The following is an 18,580-nucleotide window of genomic DNA, read 5'->3' as shown; positions in this document are numbered from 1 at the left end:
AGGCTCCACACTGTCAACATGGAACCCAATTCAGGGCTCACCCTCACGAATCATGAGATCATGACCAGAGCCAAGATCAAGAGTTGGATGCTTAACTGACTGAGCCACCCAGGTGCCCCCTGGCTTAACTTGTTCTAATTCATCCTAAGTTTTATTCTGATTTTTCATCCTCCCTACTGGGAACACCTCCCCCTGACTTCTTGAAAGCATCCTCACCTCATGTTATCGGTAAGTCCAGACCCACTGTGATTTTTTTCTGAGCCATAGAATCCGTTTTCCTCCAAGGGATGTTGGTTACTTTTACTGGGAAATAATAACAGAGATAAAATCTGGTTACTGTGGTACATGAGTCACGAAAATAGGAAAGGTATGCCTTTAAAGGATGTGTGCTCTTTCGACTTAAAAAGTTATGTAGCCACAGCCTGCTCAATATATATTAAGTTTTATGGGCCACTATGGCTTTCCACTACATAGACACCAGGCTGCTGCTTGCCTTTGATGCAACTCTAAACGTGTAGTCAGCGCTCCACTTCGTATCTTAATCAGAGTTCACTGGGCCATAGAACCCACTTGGGAGCTCTCTGCATAGAAGAAAAGTCAACTGTGAGACAAGGTACTGCATAGGAATGGGGATGTGTGCAAAACAAAGACCTGCACTGGCTACAGCAGGCACTAGGAGTGGGAAGGAACCACCTTGGGTTGGGAGGGGCAGGGAAGGATTTGCTAGTGTAGTGAGAGAAGGCTGGGGGAGGAGAAGGCTTGTCCATGTGGAAACATGGGCAAAGTCAGAGAGGTAGAGGAGCATGGAATATTCAGGGGGGTGCGCATAGCCCAGCGTGGCTTCTGCTTAGAGCCTATGCTGCGGGGGTAGAGGAGATGAGGTTAGGAAGGGCACAGATCATGGAGAGACTTGGATGCCCAGCTAAGAAGTGTGGCCTGATATCCTGAAGGCATACCCCTGTACCATTAGAGGGGTATAAAAATAGGGACAAAGCAGAACCAGATTTGCATTTTGATGGATGTTTTCTACATTCTTGTAGAAGAATGGCTTGAGGATGTATCCTGTTGTATGTTTCAGATTCTTTTCTCTCTCCTTATCCACTTTCTGATGCTGAGGGTATGTTATTCCAAATGATACCACTTGACAATCATAAATTCTTTTATTCCCTTTCTGAGATTGAAGAGAAATTGACCAGATGCCTGTCCTTTCTAGAGCTGGCCTTTTAAACTTTCAAAGCCCCATAGTCAAGGCAAAGCTTATGTAATAGATTGAAGTACTCTTTTACCTTCTAGCAATATTTATGATCTTGCTAATTAGTTAATTAGCCCCTAACCTGGTTCCAGAGGAGATTTGTGGTAGTTTTCCAAAATGTGCATGATCGTCAACAACGGTCAGGATGGTTGTGCTGTCTAGCAGCCTCTAGTGGTTTCCTATTCCCTCCCGCTGAAATATGTGATGATAAAAACCCACAGTCTCACTAAAACTTGAGAATGATAGACAACCTATTAGCAGATAAGGCTGGATTAAGGAAATGATAGCATAGGCTTCCTTTCGTGAAGAGCTCAGGCTTTGATTGGTGAAACAAAGACCACCTAAAAGGGCAGGAAGACACAGGTCCTGGATGTGTTTCTTAGAGCTGGTGTAACAAAGTAGGTGATTTTTAACAACAGAACAAGGATTCTTTCACATTTCTGGAGGCAAGATGTCTGAAATTAAGATGTAGACAGGGCCACGGTCTCGCTCTGAGGGCTCCATTCCTTTCTTTTAGTTTCCAGTGTTGCTAGCAATCCTTGGTGCTCCTTGGTATCACCCCAAACTCTGCCTCCACCTCCATGTGGCTTTCACCCTTTTTTGTTTGTGTCTGTGTCTCTTCTCTTCTGCTTGTAAAGATACCAGTCATAATGGATTAAGAGCCACTTTGCTTCAGCATGACCTCATTGTAACTAATTATATACCCACAGTGACTCTGTTTCCAAATAAGGTCACATTCTGGTGTTCCAAGAAGGACATGAATTTTGGAAGGACACTAAACACGTACAGGTTCTATCTCTCAACCTGCTCCTTGACTCAAGATCAGTGAGAAAACAAGGTGCCATAAATTTAGTGGCTTAAAACAACACAGTTCTGTTGATCAGAAGTCTGGGTGGGCTTGACTATGTTCTTTGCATAAGGTCTCACAAAACCAAAATCAAAGTGTCATCCAGTCTATGTTATTATCTGGAGACTCCGGACTAGCATCTGCCCTGAGTCATTCAGGTTGTTGGCAAATAGTGCAGAATAATGGAAAGGAAATACTGTCCTGGAATTAAAAAGGAAAAATGAACTTACTCTGGCTTCAGACACCACCAAAAGCAGAGCCTGAGCAAGGACATGTATACAGGTAATTAATGGGGGAAATCTCAGAGAGTGGAAGGCAGACCCTTGGGAGAGTTGCTATAGAATGAATGTTTGTGTCCCCCCAAATTCATACGCTGAAGCCTAATTCCCCACATGATGTATCTAACCTACTAGGAGAGATTTAACAAAGGATCCCAGAATCACCTATGGCTAGAAGTGGTCCCTGAAAACTTGCCCCAGAGCCTTTAAGCTCCCTGGAGGTATCCACTGGGTGACCCACCTCTGTGAGATAATAAAGCCATTAGAGACAAGCAGGTGATGGCCAGACCCCAGGATCCCTGCAGATATGACCAGGGCTCAGCCTCTGCCTTACTCCAAACTCGAGTAAGAGTTTTCACCCTTACTCTAAACTTTCTGGGAGTAATTAATACTTGAGAGAAACATCAATAGACTGGTGAGCCAGAGTTCCAGGAGGTGGCCCTCCAGGGTCTCTTCATAACGGGCTGAGAAAGCACAGGCTTCTTTCCCTGACTGCTGAATTTATTTCTGCTATTCCTTGCTGTTATTTCCTTCTTTTCTTGCTGGCTTCTGCTGAGTGCTGTGCTATGGGAAACACCACGTACAGAGGATGATGTATGACGAGTCAGACTAGGGAAGGTGGGGTCCTCTTTGGGAAATCCCATACTATTCCCATGTATTTTAAATATTGATAACTAATTTGCAAAATACATTTCTTACATATTATCTTTAATCCCCACAATGACCTCAAAAAGAATACATCATCATCAAGTTACTGGTATGGAGGTCGAGTCTGGGATACAAATCTTTACACATAGATTCTTATATACTAGGACTTTAAGTTCTGTGGAATGGATCTCCCAAGTGTGATTGCTGGATCAAAGGGTATGCATGCTCTAAATGTCACTAGATACTGCCAAGTTCTGTTCCATGAAAGTTGTAGTGATTCACACAACCACAGCAGAGGAATGGAGCCTTTTCCCAGCGCCCTTAGCTTGCGTTAACTGTTGTAATTCTTTTTAGCATTGGCCAATATGATGGATAAAATGTTGAATCACTATTACCTATTATTTTACTTCACATTTCCTTGATTGTTAGTATATTTGACATGCACATTTCCTCTTCTGAAATTGTCCTTTATATTGTGTGTTAATTTTTTTATTGAATTGTTTGCCTTTCTCTTAGGAATGATTAGTATATTAAGGATACTAACCTTTATCTGTCAGGTATGATGTAAATATTTTCTTCCAATCTATCATTTTGTACTTGATTTGTTTATATATAAATATATTTTTCTATATAGAATATTAATCTTTTATGTCGTTGAATATGAAGCTTTTAGTTTAGTTATTTTCTAATAATTAACTTTATGGCTTCAGTTAATAATGAACTATATGGCACAGTCATATGATGGGATATTGTGCAGCTGTTTATTAAAGGAAATCACACTGCTCTCAAACCTAAAAAAAATTCACTTCAAAATTCTTGCCTGGACAAAGGAAAAACCACATGTGGTATTGACCTTTGTCACTTTTTAGATAAAACCCATCAACAAATAATATCATATCAAGATTTTGGAGGAGATATCCAGACAACCAGCTTTGAGTATGGATAATTTCATTAAAAAACACAACATAGCCCAGTCATTGGATAAGGGGAAAACAGTGGCCACCTTCACTAGTAGAAAAATTTAGCTAGAGTTCCATTTGCTCAGAGGCAGGAAAAATAAACCTGTAGGTCAGGGACAGGCTATGTACAATGTGTCCTTAATGGGTATATTTACATTCATGCCTCTAGACCATGACCTGAACTTTCCTGGACATACTGGAAGAAAGGTTTATCATAATCTGGAAGACCCAGCAAAGGCAGTTGTTGAAAGGACAGTCTGATATTACTATAATTATCTTTAACTTCCGAGTTCCACAGGAGTGAAGCTCATATAAAGACCTTAATAGTTCAGAAAAACTGGGACCCTTTCATTTGCAATAAATAGTAAATCCAAGAAATTCTCTCATTTGTCTTTTAGAAAATATTTTTGGATAATTTTGTATAGTCGACAGTCTTTCCCCAAATAACCTCTACCTTTGGCTGACACGTAAGCTTTCCCTTAAAAACTTTGCAGCCTTTTTAAATCAATTCAGTCAGCAGATATTTAGAATCAGTTTTAGAAGAATAAATCAGTGAAGTATATAAGGAGATCATCGACATTTTGTATCAAGATAGGTCAATATGGACAGCTTTTTAAATATCCTGATCTAAAAGTCAGGAGATATAAGATAGAGCCTCAATAATACATTATGGAGTCATCCCTGTCTAAGTGCATTGTAACTTTCCCCCAAGTGAAGCAGATAAGATTAAAAAAAAATTTTTTTAATCTTATTTATTTTTGAGAGAAAAAGAGAGACATGGTGTGAGAGGGGAAGGACAGAGAGAGAGGGAGACACAGAATCTAAAGTAGGCTCCAGGCTCCGAACCGTTGGGCTCAAACTCGGGAAATGCGAGATCATGACCCAAGCTGAAGTCAGACGCTTAACCAACTGAGCCACCCAGGCGCCCCTGAAGCAGGTAGATATTGACTGTCTTTCTCTACTGGGATAGTAAAGAATGCTGAGCACAAGTCTGTTACACAAGAATTTATCCTCAGGTAGGACTAAGGAAACTATGCTGTTTGGATGAGGCTATATAAAAAAACAAAGTATACTATTATATTAATTACACACAAATATTGAACTGAGCCACAATCTCGTCTATTTAGCCCTTATAGATAAAACAGAAGTATTACAAGGACCAGTGAAAGGGATGATTAGTTTTGCTTTTAAATAATGTGGGACACTGACTCTTCCCATTACGTTTTTGCTTACATAGCTGCACATATTATCATTAATAGTTCTTTAATTCTTAGATGATGGAGGGCCTTTTAATTCAATCTCTGTTTCAGGGACCAGTTGTGGGGTTTTTTTGGTTTTTGGTTTTTGGTTTTTTATATCTCAAGGGCCATACATTTGTTGTTGGCCCTAAGCTTGTCAATTTTTCCAAGTGCATTTGAAAATGTTCGGCCAAATATTGGAGAACCTCAGAACTACAATTTCTCATATAATTTTTGACTAGGTTCCCTATTTCATATTTTAGCCCACTTATACAAAGAAAGGACAAGGATACTTTTACATTAGCTTAGAGTCCACCTGAGAATATTGTTTAAAATTTTCTTGAAACAGAATTCTAGAATCTGGTCTAGAGTTGTCTTTTTTATTTGTTTATAACTGTAGCTATTAATCTTGATAGCTTCAAAAATGACCTACTTTTCTTACTGTTTCTAAGCCTTGTTCAGTGTTTTCCATGATGGAATTTTAAAAATTATTTTAACTTTCCCACATGATAGGTTTCAATAAATTTTGTCTTCATCTGAGAAACCTTAATTGGTTTAAATCTAGAGTCCCTGGCCAGTAAATTACTAATATAATTCAAAATCCCATAGCAATGTTTTGGTTTTTCTGTGATTTGGAAAGTTTTTTCATCATGGTTCTAATATAATTCAACTTATATTCATCTTCCTTTGATTTACGTTCCGGCAAAGCAATCTGGAGTGAGGAATGACCCACTAAATCAATAGTCTACTGGGGGAAGATGTTGAGGAGAGTAGTCTAAGTTGTGAAATCACAGCAGGTAGGACATAAGAAGGGACAATAAGAGCCCATGTATGAAGATATGAATAAAGTGTGCTCTTAACTTTAGCTTTTCCCAGAGGAATTTTGAGGAAGGCTGTAATGGAGTCAAAATTTTGTTTTGAGCCCTCACCATACCAATCAAAACAACTTCCTTCTGAGTATTTGGTGTGTTTCCTTCCTTCTGGAAGTCATTCCAAGATGTTTTAACTTCACCAACTCAAAAGTTCCCCATGATAACCTTTGCAATTCTAAATCATGTTTAGTGAAATTGTACTATTTTAGAATATAAGCACGTGAATTGTGGTTATAGTGAGAATACTTATGAGTTCTGCTTGAAGAAGGTTTGGTGTGGGCACAGAGACACCCATTTGGGCACAAAAAAAGGAAAGTCTCCATAGCCAGCATCTAGTGGTCCTTATGAAATAGTGTGTCAGGTGTTTTATTATAAAACTGTAATAGCCGGGAAATCATTAGCTCTGAAGTAGGGAACTATGAATAAAGACCTCCTATATTTTTATCTTATTTTTCTTTCCCTTCCCCTCTGTTCATCTGTTGTGTTTCTTAAATTCCACATGAGTGAAATCATACATTTGTCTTTCTCTGGCTGACTTATTTCACTTAGCATAACACACTCTAGTTCCATCCACATTGTCGCCAATGGCAAGATTTCATTCTTTTTCATCGCCAAGTAATATTCGATTGCATATATACACCACATCTTCTTTATCCACTCATTAGTTGATGGACCTTTGGGCTCTTTACATAATTTGGCTATTTTTGATAGCACTGCTATAAACACTAGGGTGCATGTGCCCCTTCAAATCAGTATTTTTTATCCTTTGGATAATACCCAGTAGTGCAATTGCTGGGTCGTAGGGTGGTTCTATTTTTAATGTTTTGAGGAACCTCCATACAGTTGCTGGAGGGGAGGTGGGTGAGGGGATGGGCTACATGGGTGACAGGCATTAAGGGGGGCACTTGTGATGAGCACTGGGTGTCATATGTAAGAGATGAATCACTGGGTTCTACTCCTGAAACCAATACTACAAAACTATGTTAACTAACTTGAGTTTAAATAAATAAATTATAAGGGGTGCCTGGGTGGCTCAGTCGGTTGGGCTCAGGTCATGATCTCATGGCTGGTGGGTTCAAGCCCCACATGGGGCTCTGAGCTGACAGCTCTGAGCCTGGAGCCTGCTTCAGATTCTGTATCTCTCTCTCTCTCTCTCTCTGCCCCTTCCCCACTAGAGGTCTGTCTGTCTCTCTCAAAAATAAATAAGTGTTAAAAAAATTAAATAAATTGTTACTCTAAAATTTTTTTTTTAATTCTTAAAAAGGCCTCATGTGTTAAAGTGCTATCTTTTTTAAACAGACAAGATGGAACCTTCCCTTGGAGTGTTTTCTAGAGGAAGCATTTATTGTTCCAGCAATAAATAAAAGTAAAAGCTGGCCTAATACAAATTAGTCCCCAAAGCCAGCTGAATGGTGAATAAAAAAGTCTCAATCACTCCCCTGTCCTTATGAAGCTTCCCTTTTCACATTTAAGCTAGGGTCAAACAATATAGGCAAGAAAAAGGAGAGAGAACCTCAGAACTTCGTTAATAGCAGTGAACTAAAATGACAATGTGGAAAGTCTGTACTTCTCTCAGGAAGGGTTTCTATCACAAGTTCCTATCTATTTATAATTTTAAAAACCTAAGTAATCAAATAAGGCATGTTCAAGAGGACTTACAACACCACCAGTCCTAGGAAAGCAAAATAAACACTGTTAGATTCAGTGGTAAGAAGCTCTATTAAAGAACTGAAAGCTTCTGATGACCAACAGGAACATGCACCAATCATGATCGGACTGAGTTGACCTAAGTCACCACAATAAAAGGAACCATGGCTGATTACAATGTTGCTACAAAAAAGAACAAGGTGCCTGGGTAGCTCAGTTAGTTAAGCCTTCCACTTCAGTTAAGGTCATAGTCTCATGGCTCATGAGCCCTGCATCAGGTTGTCTGCTTTCAGCACAGAGCCTGCTTCAGGGCTCTGTCCACACACACACACACACACACACACCCCTCCCCTGCTCATTCTCTCTCTCTCTCTCTCTCTCTCTCTCTCTCTCTCTCTCTCAAATTAAATTTAAAAACTTTAAAAAAGATAAAAGAAAGAAGGGGCCCCTGGATGGCTCAGTTGGTTAAGCATCCAACTTCAGCTGAGGTCATGATCTCACAGTTCGTGGGTTTGAGCCCCAAGTCTGGGCTGACAGCTCAGAGCCTGGAGTCTGCCTTGGATTCTGTGTCTCCTTCTCTCTCTGCCCTTCTCCCATTTGTGCTCTCTCTCTGTCTCTCAAAAATAAATAAACATTAAAAAAATTTTTAAATAAGGACACTGGGTGACTCAGTCAGTTGAGCATCTGACTTTGGCTTAGGTCATGATCTCACAGTGTGTGAGTTCCAGCCCTGCATCAGGCTCGCTGCTATCAGCATGGAGCCTGCTTCAGATTTCCTGTCTCCCCCCAACACTGCCCCTTCCTGGCTTGCACTCTCTCTCTCTCAAAAATAAATATTTAAAAAAAAGTTTTTTTAAGGGGCACCTGGGTGGCTCAGTCGGTTGAGCGTCCGACTTCTGCTCAGGTCATGATCTCTCAGTCTGTGGGTTCAAGCCCCACGTAGGGCTCTGTGCTGACAGCTCAGAACCTGGAGCCTGCTTCAGATTCTGTGTCTCCCTCTCTCTCTCTGCCCCTCCCCTGCTCATGTTCTGTCTCTCTCTCTGCCTAAGATAAACATTAAAAAAAACTTTTTTTAATTTTTTAAAAATAAAAATAAGGGCTACTGGGTGGCTCAGTTCAGGTCATGATCTCATGGTTCATGGGGTCAAGCCCTGAGTCGGGCTCTGTGCTAGACAGCTCAAAGCCTGGAACCTGCTCCAGATTCTGTGTCTCCCTTTCTCTCTGCACCTCCCCTGCTCACACTCTGTCTCTTTCTCTCTCTCTCAAAAATAATTAAACATTAAAAATAATAATAGTAATAATTTAAAACATTTTTTTTAAAAAAGGAAAGAACAAGGTGAGGTCCTTGGGGTGTGAAAAAGTTAGGAGGTGCCCCCAAAATAATGGAGTCATGTCAAATGGCACATGGGGCTAACTTGAAGGGACTCCCAGTGGCCACGCATGGAACAATTTGAGCAATACAATGAACAGTGGTACTAATAGATAAAGGTCATTAAACACAACAAATACCTGAGTTATCATACTGATATGAGTAAAGAATTGAATAAATAAACAAATATGGAGAGAAGGAAAACAGTAGAACTCTATTAAGTGTAGACGGAATGATGGAAATAGAACATCACCATTTGAAAATACCACAGTAATAGTTGTTTCAAGCAAGAATCATCATCTGATACTAAATGAGTGGGCAAAAATGTAAGGATGGAATATTTACATAGTCTCAAGGCATCTTCCAATAAGATATTAATTACAAAGGGAAAAATAGTAGCTTTGCTAATTTTTTTAGTTTATTTTATTTATTTTGAGAGAGAGAGAGTGCATGTGCTAGCTGGGGAGGGGCAGAGAGAGATGGAGAGAGAGAGAAAGCCAGAGAGAGAATTCCAAGCAGGCTTTCTGCACTGTCAGCATAGAAGCCAATGCAGGTCTTGACCCCATAACCGCGAAAGCATGACCTGAGCCAAAATCAAGAGTCAGACACCGGGGCGCCTGGGTGGCGCAGTCGGTTAAGCGTCCGACTTCAGCCAGGTCACGATCTCGCGGTCCGTGGGTTCGAGCCCCGCGTCAGGCTCTGGGCTGATGGCTCAGAGCCTGGAGCCTGTTTCCGATTCTGTGTCTCCCTCTCTCTCTGCCCCTCCCCCGTTCATGCTCTGTCTCTCTCTGTCCCAAAAATAAATAAACGTTGAAAAAAAAAAATTAAAAAAAAAAAAAAAAGTCAGACACCTAACTGACTGAGTCCGGTAACTTCATTAATTTTAAACAAACACCACTTTAAACAAGCGATTACCTGTAACTACTAGTAAACTAACATCACCAGTAATAAGATATGGTGACATCATATACCTGAGAAAGCCACAACATCATTTCTATGGGATTTTTGACAAAACTTCATAACTGAACTGTCATCAGATAAACCCACATTGACAATCATTATATAAAATAAATAGCACTCTTCAAAAGTATCAAAGTCATGAAAGGCAATGAAATGTGGAAGAAACTGTCCCAAACTGGAGAAGGTCTAGGAGACAAGAAACTATGCCTGGATACAATATGTGCCCAGGATTGGATCTTGGGCCAGAAAAAGGACATTACTAGGACAACTGAAAAAATATAATATGCAAATTAAGTATTACTTTCCTGATCGTGATCATTGTTCTGTGGTTATATGCTAATATTTGAGGAAGCTATATGAAAAGTATATGAGATTTCTTTGCCTTCATTTTGCAACTTTTTTTGGTAAGTCTAAAGTTATTTCAAAGTGAAAAGTTTAAGAGGAAAAAAGCAAGCTTAAAAATAATGTAATCAATATGATCTGACTTTTATAAAGAGAAAAACGCCCATTGAATCTACTTAAGTAGAGTTAATACGTGAGTATTCAAGCACACAAGCATTTAAGGAAGGCTACAAACTCTGTAACTAACGCTGGCTGCAGGAAGGGATTGTGTTGGGATGGAGATAGAGACATGAGACGGGAAGGGAAAGGAGAGATTAGTCACTTTTTTCCTAAACACTTTCTGTGTTGAAGGCTAATAAAATCCATTCTCCTCTAAGGACAGATTTACCTTTGACCACCTTTCCAACTGTGTTCCAATGGAAATCTTATAAAGGTGGTGTGGCATATAGACTCTCACATGGCTTCCAATTATCTCACCTCCTGGTATTCACACCCTTGTGTAATCTCCTTCCACTGAGTATGGGCAAGGCTGGCGACTTACTTATAACCATTTAACACTATAAATGTCCCTGGAAACACTGCTTTAGCTCCATCCCACAAATTTTGATATGTTATATATATTATCACTATTATATTAAAAATATGAAAATATTTTCCTTAATACTTCTTACTGGTAATAAATAAATAATAGATTAAAATAAATTAATAATTTCTATTTGTCCAAGAAATTATTTTGAGGTGTAGTATATAATTTCTACGTACCTGGGGGCACCTGGATGACTCAGTTGGTTAAGCATCTGACTTCAGCTCAGGTCATGATCTCGCAGTTCATGAGTTCGAGCTCCGCATCGGGCTCTGTGCTGACAGCTCAGAGCCTGGAGCCTGCTGCAGATTCTGTGTCTCCCTCTCTCTCTGACCCTCTGCCACTCATGCTCCATCTCTCTCTCTCTTAAAAATAAATTTAAATTTTTTAAAAAAAATTTCCAAGTACCGGAAAATTTTCCAGTTATCTCTGTTATTAATTTCTAGCTTAATATGATTATGGTCAGAGAATATATATGATTTGTATGATTTAAATTATTGTAAATTTGTTAAAATATATATTATAACAGAAAAAAGTCTATATTGGCAAATGCTCAAGTACAATTACAAATAATGTATATTTTGCTGTTGTTCAGTAAAGTATTCTGTGTCAATTATATCTGTTTAGTTAAGAGTGTTGTTCAGTTCTTCCACATACTTGCTGATTTTCTTTCCCCCAGTTATATCCATTACTAATAGAGGAGTGTTAAAGTCTTCAATTATATTTGTGGATTTGTTTCTCTTTAATTCTGTCCTTCTTTTGTCCCAAGTATCTTGAAGTTCTTTGGTTAGGCATGCATACATTTAGGAATTTTGCAGCTTCTTGGCGAATTGACAGTTTTATCATTATGTAATCTTTCTTTTTAATTCTTGGTAATTCTCTTTGCTCTGAAGTATAGTTTGTTTGATATGAATGTAGCTACTCCAACATTATTTTGATTAGTGTTTGCATGCTCTGTCATTTTCCATCCTTTTGCTTATAACTACCTGGGTCATTATATCTCAAATTTGTTTTTGTAAAGCACACATACTTTGGTCCTGTTTTATTTCTTCATTTTTATGTTTTTTAATTTGACAGTCTCTGTTTTCTTATCGTGGTAAAAATCACATAACATAAAATTTACCATCTGAACCTTTTTTCAGTGTACAGTACAATAGCATTAAATATATATCCACATCGTTGTGTAACAAATCTCTCAAGCTCTCTCACCTTGCAAAACTCAACCTCTATTTCCATCAAACAATACCCCTTTCCCTCTCCTCCCATCCTGTCAACCACCATTCTACTTTCTAAGAGTTTGACTACTTTGGATACCCCATAAGTAGAATTTTCAGTATTTGTTAATGCCAATGCCAATCTCTGCCTTCTAGTTGGGCGAGTTTAGGTCATTTCCATTTAATGAAATTATTGATATGTTTAGACTTAGGTGGACCGTTTTGTTATTTGTTTTATGTGTTTGTTCCTGTTTTTCCTTCATTCATTTCCCTATATCCTGCCTTCATTTGAGTTCTTTGAATATTGCTATTATTCCATTTTAATTGATCAGGTCTTTAAAAATAATATCTATTTATATAGATTGTTTTAGATGGTTTCTATAAAAATTACAATTTACATATTTAACTTTCCACAACTTAATTATAATCAACACTTTATGATTCAGTATGTGATCTGTTTTAGAGAATGTTCCATGTGCACTTAAGAAGAATGTCTATTCTGCTGCTTTAGGATGAAAAGTTCTGAATATATCTGTTAAGTCCATCTGGTCCAATGTGTCATTCAGAGCCATTGTTTCCTTATTGATTTTCTGCCTAGATGATCTGTCCATTGTTGTAAGTGGAGTATTAAAGTCCCCTACAGGGGCGCCTGGGTGGCGCAGTCGGTTAAGCGCCCGACTTCAGCCAGGCCACGATCTCGCGGTCCGGGAGTTCGAGCCCCGCGTCAGGCTCTGGGCTGATGGCTCAGAGCCTGGAGCCTGTTTCCGATTCTGTGTCTCCCTCTCTCTCTGCCCCTCCCCCATTCATGCTCAGTCTCTCTCTGTCCCAAAAATAAATAAACGTTGAAAAAAAAATTAAAAAAAAAAAAGTCCCCTACAATCACAGTATTATTATCTATATATGTGTTTATGTTTGTGATTAATTGATTTATATCTTTAGGTGCTTACATTGGGGGCATAAACATTTACAGTTGTTAGCTCTTCTTGATGAATAGACCCCTTAATTATGATAGTAATGCCCTTCTTCATCTCTTGTCACTGTCTTTGTTATAAAATCTAGCTTGTCTGATATAAGTACTCCAGCTTTCTGTTGATGTCCAGTAGCCTGAGAGATGGTTCTCCTTCCCCTCACTTTCAATCTGCAGGTTTCCTCAGGTCTAAAATGAGTCTCTTGTAGGCAGCATATAGACGGGTGTTTTTATCCATTCTGGTACTTTATGTCTTTTGATTGGGGCATTTAGTCCATTTACACTCAGAGTGATTATTGAAAGATATGGATTAAGTGTCATTGTGTTATCTGTAGGTTTCGTGTTCATGGTGAAGTCTCTGGTTCTTTGTAGCCTTTCCTGCTTTCCACTCACAGAGCCCCCTTAGGATCTTCTGCAGGGCTGGTTTAGTGGTCATGAACTCCTTTAGTTTTTGTTTTTCTGGGAAAGCCTTTATCTCTCCTTCTGTTCTGAATGACAGTCTTGCTGGATAAAGAATTCTTGGCTGCATATTTTTCCCATTCAGCACATTGAATATTTCCTTCCACTCCCTTCTGGCCTGCCAAGTTTCAGTGGGCAGGTCTGCTACTACTCTTATGTGTCTACCCTTGTAGGTTAAGGACCATTTGTCCCTAACTGCTTTCCGAATTCTCTCTTTATCTTTGTATTTTGCCAGTTTCACTATGATATGTCATGGCGTTAACCTGTTTTTATTGATTTTGAAGCAAGGTCTCTGTGCCTCTTAGATTTGGATGCCTGTTTCCTTCCTCAAATTAAGGAAATTGTGTTTGGGCTGCTCTATCCCACTGGTCAGTCCTTTGCAAACCTCCTCTTTGCTCATAGTGGGGGAGTGTTTGGACCTTCCACCAGGTGTGCTTTGATTTGTTCACTGAAGTAACCCTTGAATCCACCAAGCTGTCTCCCTCCACCTGCCACTCCTCAGGTTGATTTCCTGGGTGTTCCAAGTGATCTGACCTCCATACAGCTGTTTGAGGGACCAGGGAAATCCCGGTCCCCCTACTTCTCCACCATCTTAACTCCTCCTCTGTAAGTCACCCTGAATAAACCCTGGTCCATGTCAATGCAGGGCTCCCTGCTGCAGTCGAGGGCACAGCAGCTGTGGTGCCGCCAGGCTGCTTGCAGCATGGAGGCCCTGCTCCCAAAGTGTTGGGTGGACAAGCACCTAGAAAAACACTCAACCACTTAAGTGGAATTTAGTAGCCTCCTATGTATGTTTTAATTATTTTATATATCATATATGTATACACTGAAACCCCTGCAGATGACATTTTTCCTTTCAACCATCATATATGTTTTTCAAGAACTCAAAAGCAGACTAGGTACCAACATATTTACCATTTCTCATGCTTTTTATCCTTGATGTACCATTTTCTTTTGGTATCATTTTCCCTCTCTTTAAGAACTTTCTTTAAATAAATAATAATAATTTTAAAAATAAATTAAGAAATAAAATAATAATATCAAGAGCTTCCTTTACTCCTAGATTCTTTCACAGCAGATCTGGTGGCAACAATTTCTCTTAGCTTTCCTTCAACTCAGAATATCTTCACTTTACCTTCATTCCTAAAGGTGCTTTCTGCTAAGTATAAAATTTCAAGTTGACAGTTCTTTTCCTTCAGCAATTGAAAAATATCGTGACACTTCCTTATGTAGTTTTTGATTAGAAATCCACAGTCATTGAAATGGTTCTTCCCCTACAGGTAAAACACCTTTATTTTTCTGGTTCATTTCAATAGTTTCTTTTGTGTTTGGTTTTCTACAGTTTAATTATGTTTGGTCCTAGCATGGAATTTCTTTGGATTTATCCTCTTTAGGCTTTGTTCAGCCTCTAGAATCTATAGGGTTATATGGTTTTCCAAATACAGGAAGTTTCCAGCCATTATCTCTTAAAATACATTTTTCAGTACTGAATTCTTTGTGCTTGTCCTTCTGATGACAAGAAGTTATACCTTTTATTCTTCCACAGGTCCCTGAAGATCTGTTCATTTAAGTCTTTTTTTCTCTTCCTTTTCAAGACTGGATAATTTCTACTGATCTATTTTCAATTTTACTGACAATTTTATCCGTCATCTCCACTTAGCATCTGAGCTCAGCCAGAGAGTTTTATATTTTAGCCATTGTATTTTTCAGGTCTAATATTTCCATTTGCTTCTTTAAATATCAGTGCTGAGTCCTATTTTTCTATTAATTTACAAGTGCTTTTAATTTCTTGTTAGAATATTTTTAAATAATTGATTTAAGTCTTTGTCAGATACTTCCAATATCTCTGTCATGTGAGAGTTGATGTCATTATTACAGAGTTCATTATCATTTCTCATAAGAATTGAGATTTTCCTGGTTCTTCATGTGCTGAGTCATTTTGAACTGGGATATCATGTTTGCAGACTCTGAGTCTTCTTAAAAACCCTTTGGAAAGTGTTTATTTCCTCATTCTGCCAAGAAATGGACCTGATTTGGTTCAGGCCATAAGTTGCATCCCATCTTCTATAGTCTACAGTTTCAACATCAGTGAACTTTTCAAAACCTTTGCAAAAGTATTCAAATAAGTCACACATGTGCATCACCAGGGAAGTCTGGCTTCTGGCCAGAAATCTTTCTAGTAATTCTGTTTTCAAAGTCTTTATTATGCTGATCAAGATCAGATCTAGTCATGCACAGTTTGGGAGTAAATCTTTGAGTTATTTAACAAGTTAATGTGATCTCTTTCCTCAGGTTCCCCCTCATCACAATCTCCCCAATACATCTCATTTCCCTGAAGTGCCTCTTCTAGCTTCTGTGGCCAGAAGCATGGGGACTTCATCACTCTTCTCTGCTGCTCTACTTTGACTGGACCAAGAAGTGAGAGAACCAGAAGACAAAAAAACCATGGTAAACTCACCACTGATTTGGTGGTACTTTGAATTCTGATCTTCTTTTCAGTCCTTCTGCTACTATTCGCAATGCAGAATCCTCTAATGGCTGCCAGATCCATCCTGTTTTACAGCCATTTTCAGTGGGGGAGACAGGGCATATCATCTTTCCTCCGACCTACCTGAAATTGGTTCCTACAGTTATTTATTTACTTCTTTATTTCTGCTTATCACCTACATCCAATCTTGGACCTCCAGTTTTTGAACACCTTCTGATCTTGACTCATTTTCCTTGTTCCCCAGCCAAAGCCCAGTACTCAGTCACTGTAGTATTCAATCATTTGCACACCTTTTGTGTTGTAACTGTCTTGCCTAGCCCCATCCTGAGATCAAAGGGAAGACTCCCTGAGGTTTCTTGGGGGAAATGCCTGGTAACTACTTCCCTACATTAATTACCTAGAGCATCAGCAAGATAATGAAAGCAACATTTTATAATTTCCCACAGGCATATAAGTTTCACCGGAAAATATTTTCAAGTTGACCTAAACAATGGAAAAAGTACTCCCTGAAGAATTAATTATCTGCTAATTTATCCCCTCTGGAGTCACTGGTAGGCTAGAAAATGAATTTGTTACTTTTTATTATAAGCCCAGTGGACAGAGAATTTCTGTATGGTAGCTCCTCTTACTCATGGTGTTCAGGGATGACTAGGGTCCTATGTAGCCCTGCAGAATTCCCTGATAATGCTATCACATTTACCACTAACTAACTCTGAAGCCACTTCTGCTCATGGATCTTAGAGCCACTGATACACAAAGTAAGCAAAAGTAAATAAATTTCCTCTTGCCTTCAACTCTGTTTCTTTATTCTTTGTATCCCTTCTTCCTACAAACAGTTCAATTCTAATAAGCCCCTCACCTGAAGCTCCTATTCTCCACTGCATTGATTTGCTTATACTCCACTTTGTTCCTGGATGTAAAACAGCTTATTATTTCCTTGGCTTAATTCCCCTCACTAGTCGTCTTCTTCAAAGACAAACTTATACTTACTGGAAGAGAATTGGAATGATGTCAAAGGAGTGAAATACTTCATCGGGTCTCAACGTGTAGTCCCTACACCTGTAGGAATACATCACCTGGTAACGGGTTATAAATGCATAGAGTGGGCACCACCCACAGCATCAAAAACTCTTGGGGTGGGCCCAATAATCTGTGTTTTAGCAAACCCTCCAGGTGACACTGATGCATGCCAAAGTGTGGGAACCATTGCAACTAGGGACTTAATAATTGTCTGGCAGGGGCAGAATGAGGGAGAAGAGTATTTCAGCTTTGGATTACCTGACAAATTGTGAGGACCTATTGCATTGGTTTTCCACCATGCTTGGAAGAAGACTTATTGTTAGCAACCTGAGTGGCAGGTAGGGTGGAGGAGGGGAGGTGAAGTATAAATATTGAGTAAGATGGGCTGACAATGCCAGAAGCCTTCATTCCCTCTCTGTCTTCCTGCTCCATCTGTTGGCCAGGATATTAATCTCTCCAGCTACTGAAAACACTTTGGCAATGATCCCCAGTGGCATTTTTCTAATAAAAATTCACTTCTTATTCTTCCAGGATTTTTCTCCTTCAGTGGTCCTGGGAGCAGTGGACAAACACATTTTTAATGACTTGGCTTCACAAATATGGCATTATCATGCTCTCCACATACTACTTTAAGAACCAACTGACACTTCTTATCTGACTTTTTGCAGTACTTAATATCACATAAATTTGGATTCAACCAAAAAATGAGTTTGCTGATGTAATACTTATTTCAGTATTATAAATAATCTGAAAGCTGAATCATTACGTCTTGTGATGGGAACAGAATTATATGCTGCACTAGAATCTATAAAAGCACAAAGTTTGCCCTTGTGTACAAAACATTCCTCCATATCACTGTAATCTTCAAGGCAAATAAGGAAACTTATTGACTAAATAAGTCAATAACTGAACTTATTCACTAAATAAAACTATTTCAAGAAAATATGTGATATGTAAAATATGCTCAACTTCAACATATTTCCAAATTTTACACTTCCAGCATCAGTGAACGGCAGTCCAGTACTCTCATTGATGCTTGGCATTGTCTGAATTTTGCATTATAGTCTTTCTGGTTTGTGTGAACTATTATTGTACTGTGGTTTTATTTTATCTTTCCCTGGTAAATATATAACCTGTACATTTTAATGTGATATTGGCCATTTGTACAATCTCTTTTTGTGAAGGAACACTGCAAATATTTTGCCCAGTTTTCTATTGTTCCATTGTCTTTTTCCTTACTGATTTATAGGTTTGTCAGGTTAAAAATAGCTTCTCCCAGACTGGCTCAGTTGGTTGGGCGTCCAACTTCGGCTCAGGTCATGATCTCACGGTCCGTGAGTTCGAGCCCCATGTTGGGCTCTGTGCTGACAGCTCAGAGCCTGGAGCCTGCTTCATATTCTGTGTCTCCCTCTCTCTCTGACCCTCCCCTATTCATGC

At 39.1% G+C, this 18,580-nt stretch overlaps 1 long non-coding RNA gene across 1 annotated transcript in view; it reads left to right on the top strand.

Annotated features, from left to right (window-relative positions):
* Positions 1–15,549: 15,549 nt before the first annotated feature.
* Positions 15,550–18,580, top strand: part of LOC123380832 — a 34,762-nt gene continuing 31,731 nt past the window's right edge. Inside the window, exon 1 of the long non-coding RNA XR_006587099.1 lies at positions 15,550–16,083. This is a non-coding gene — a long non-coding RNA (uncharacterized LOC123380832). The remainder of the gene's footprint in view (positions 16,084–18,580) is intronic.

This window comes from Felis catus, chromosome D2, assembly GCF_018350175.1.
Source record: "Felis catus isolate Fca126 chromosome D2, F.catus_Fca126_mat1.0, whole genome shotgun sequence".
In the NCBI taxonomy this organism is placed as follows: domain Eukaryota; kingdom Metazoa; phylum Chordata; class Mammalia; order Carnivora; family Felidae; genus Felis; species Felis catus.
This window is presented reverse-complemented; position numbering and strand designations above follow the sequence as displayed.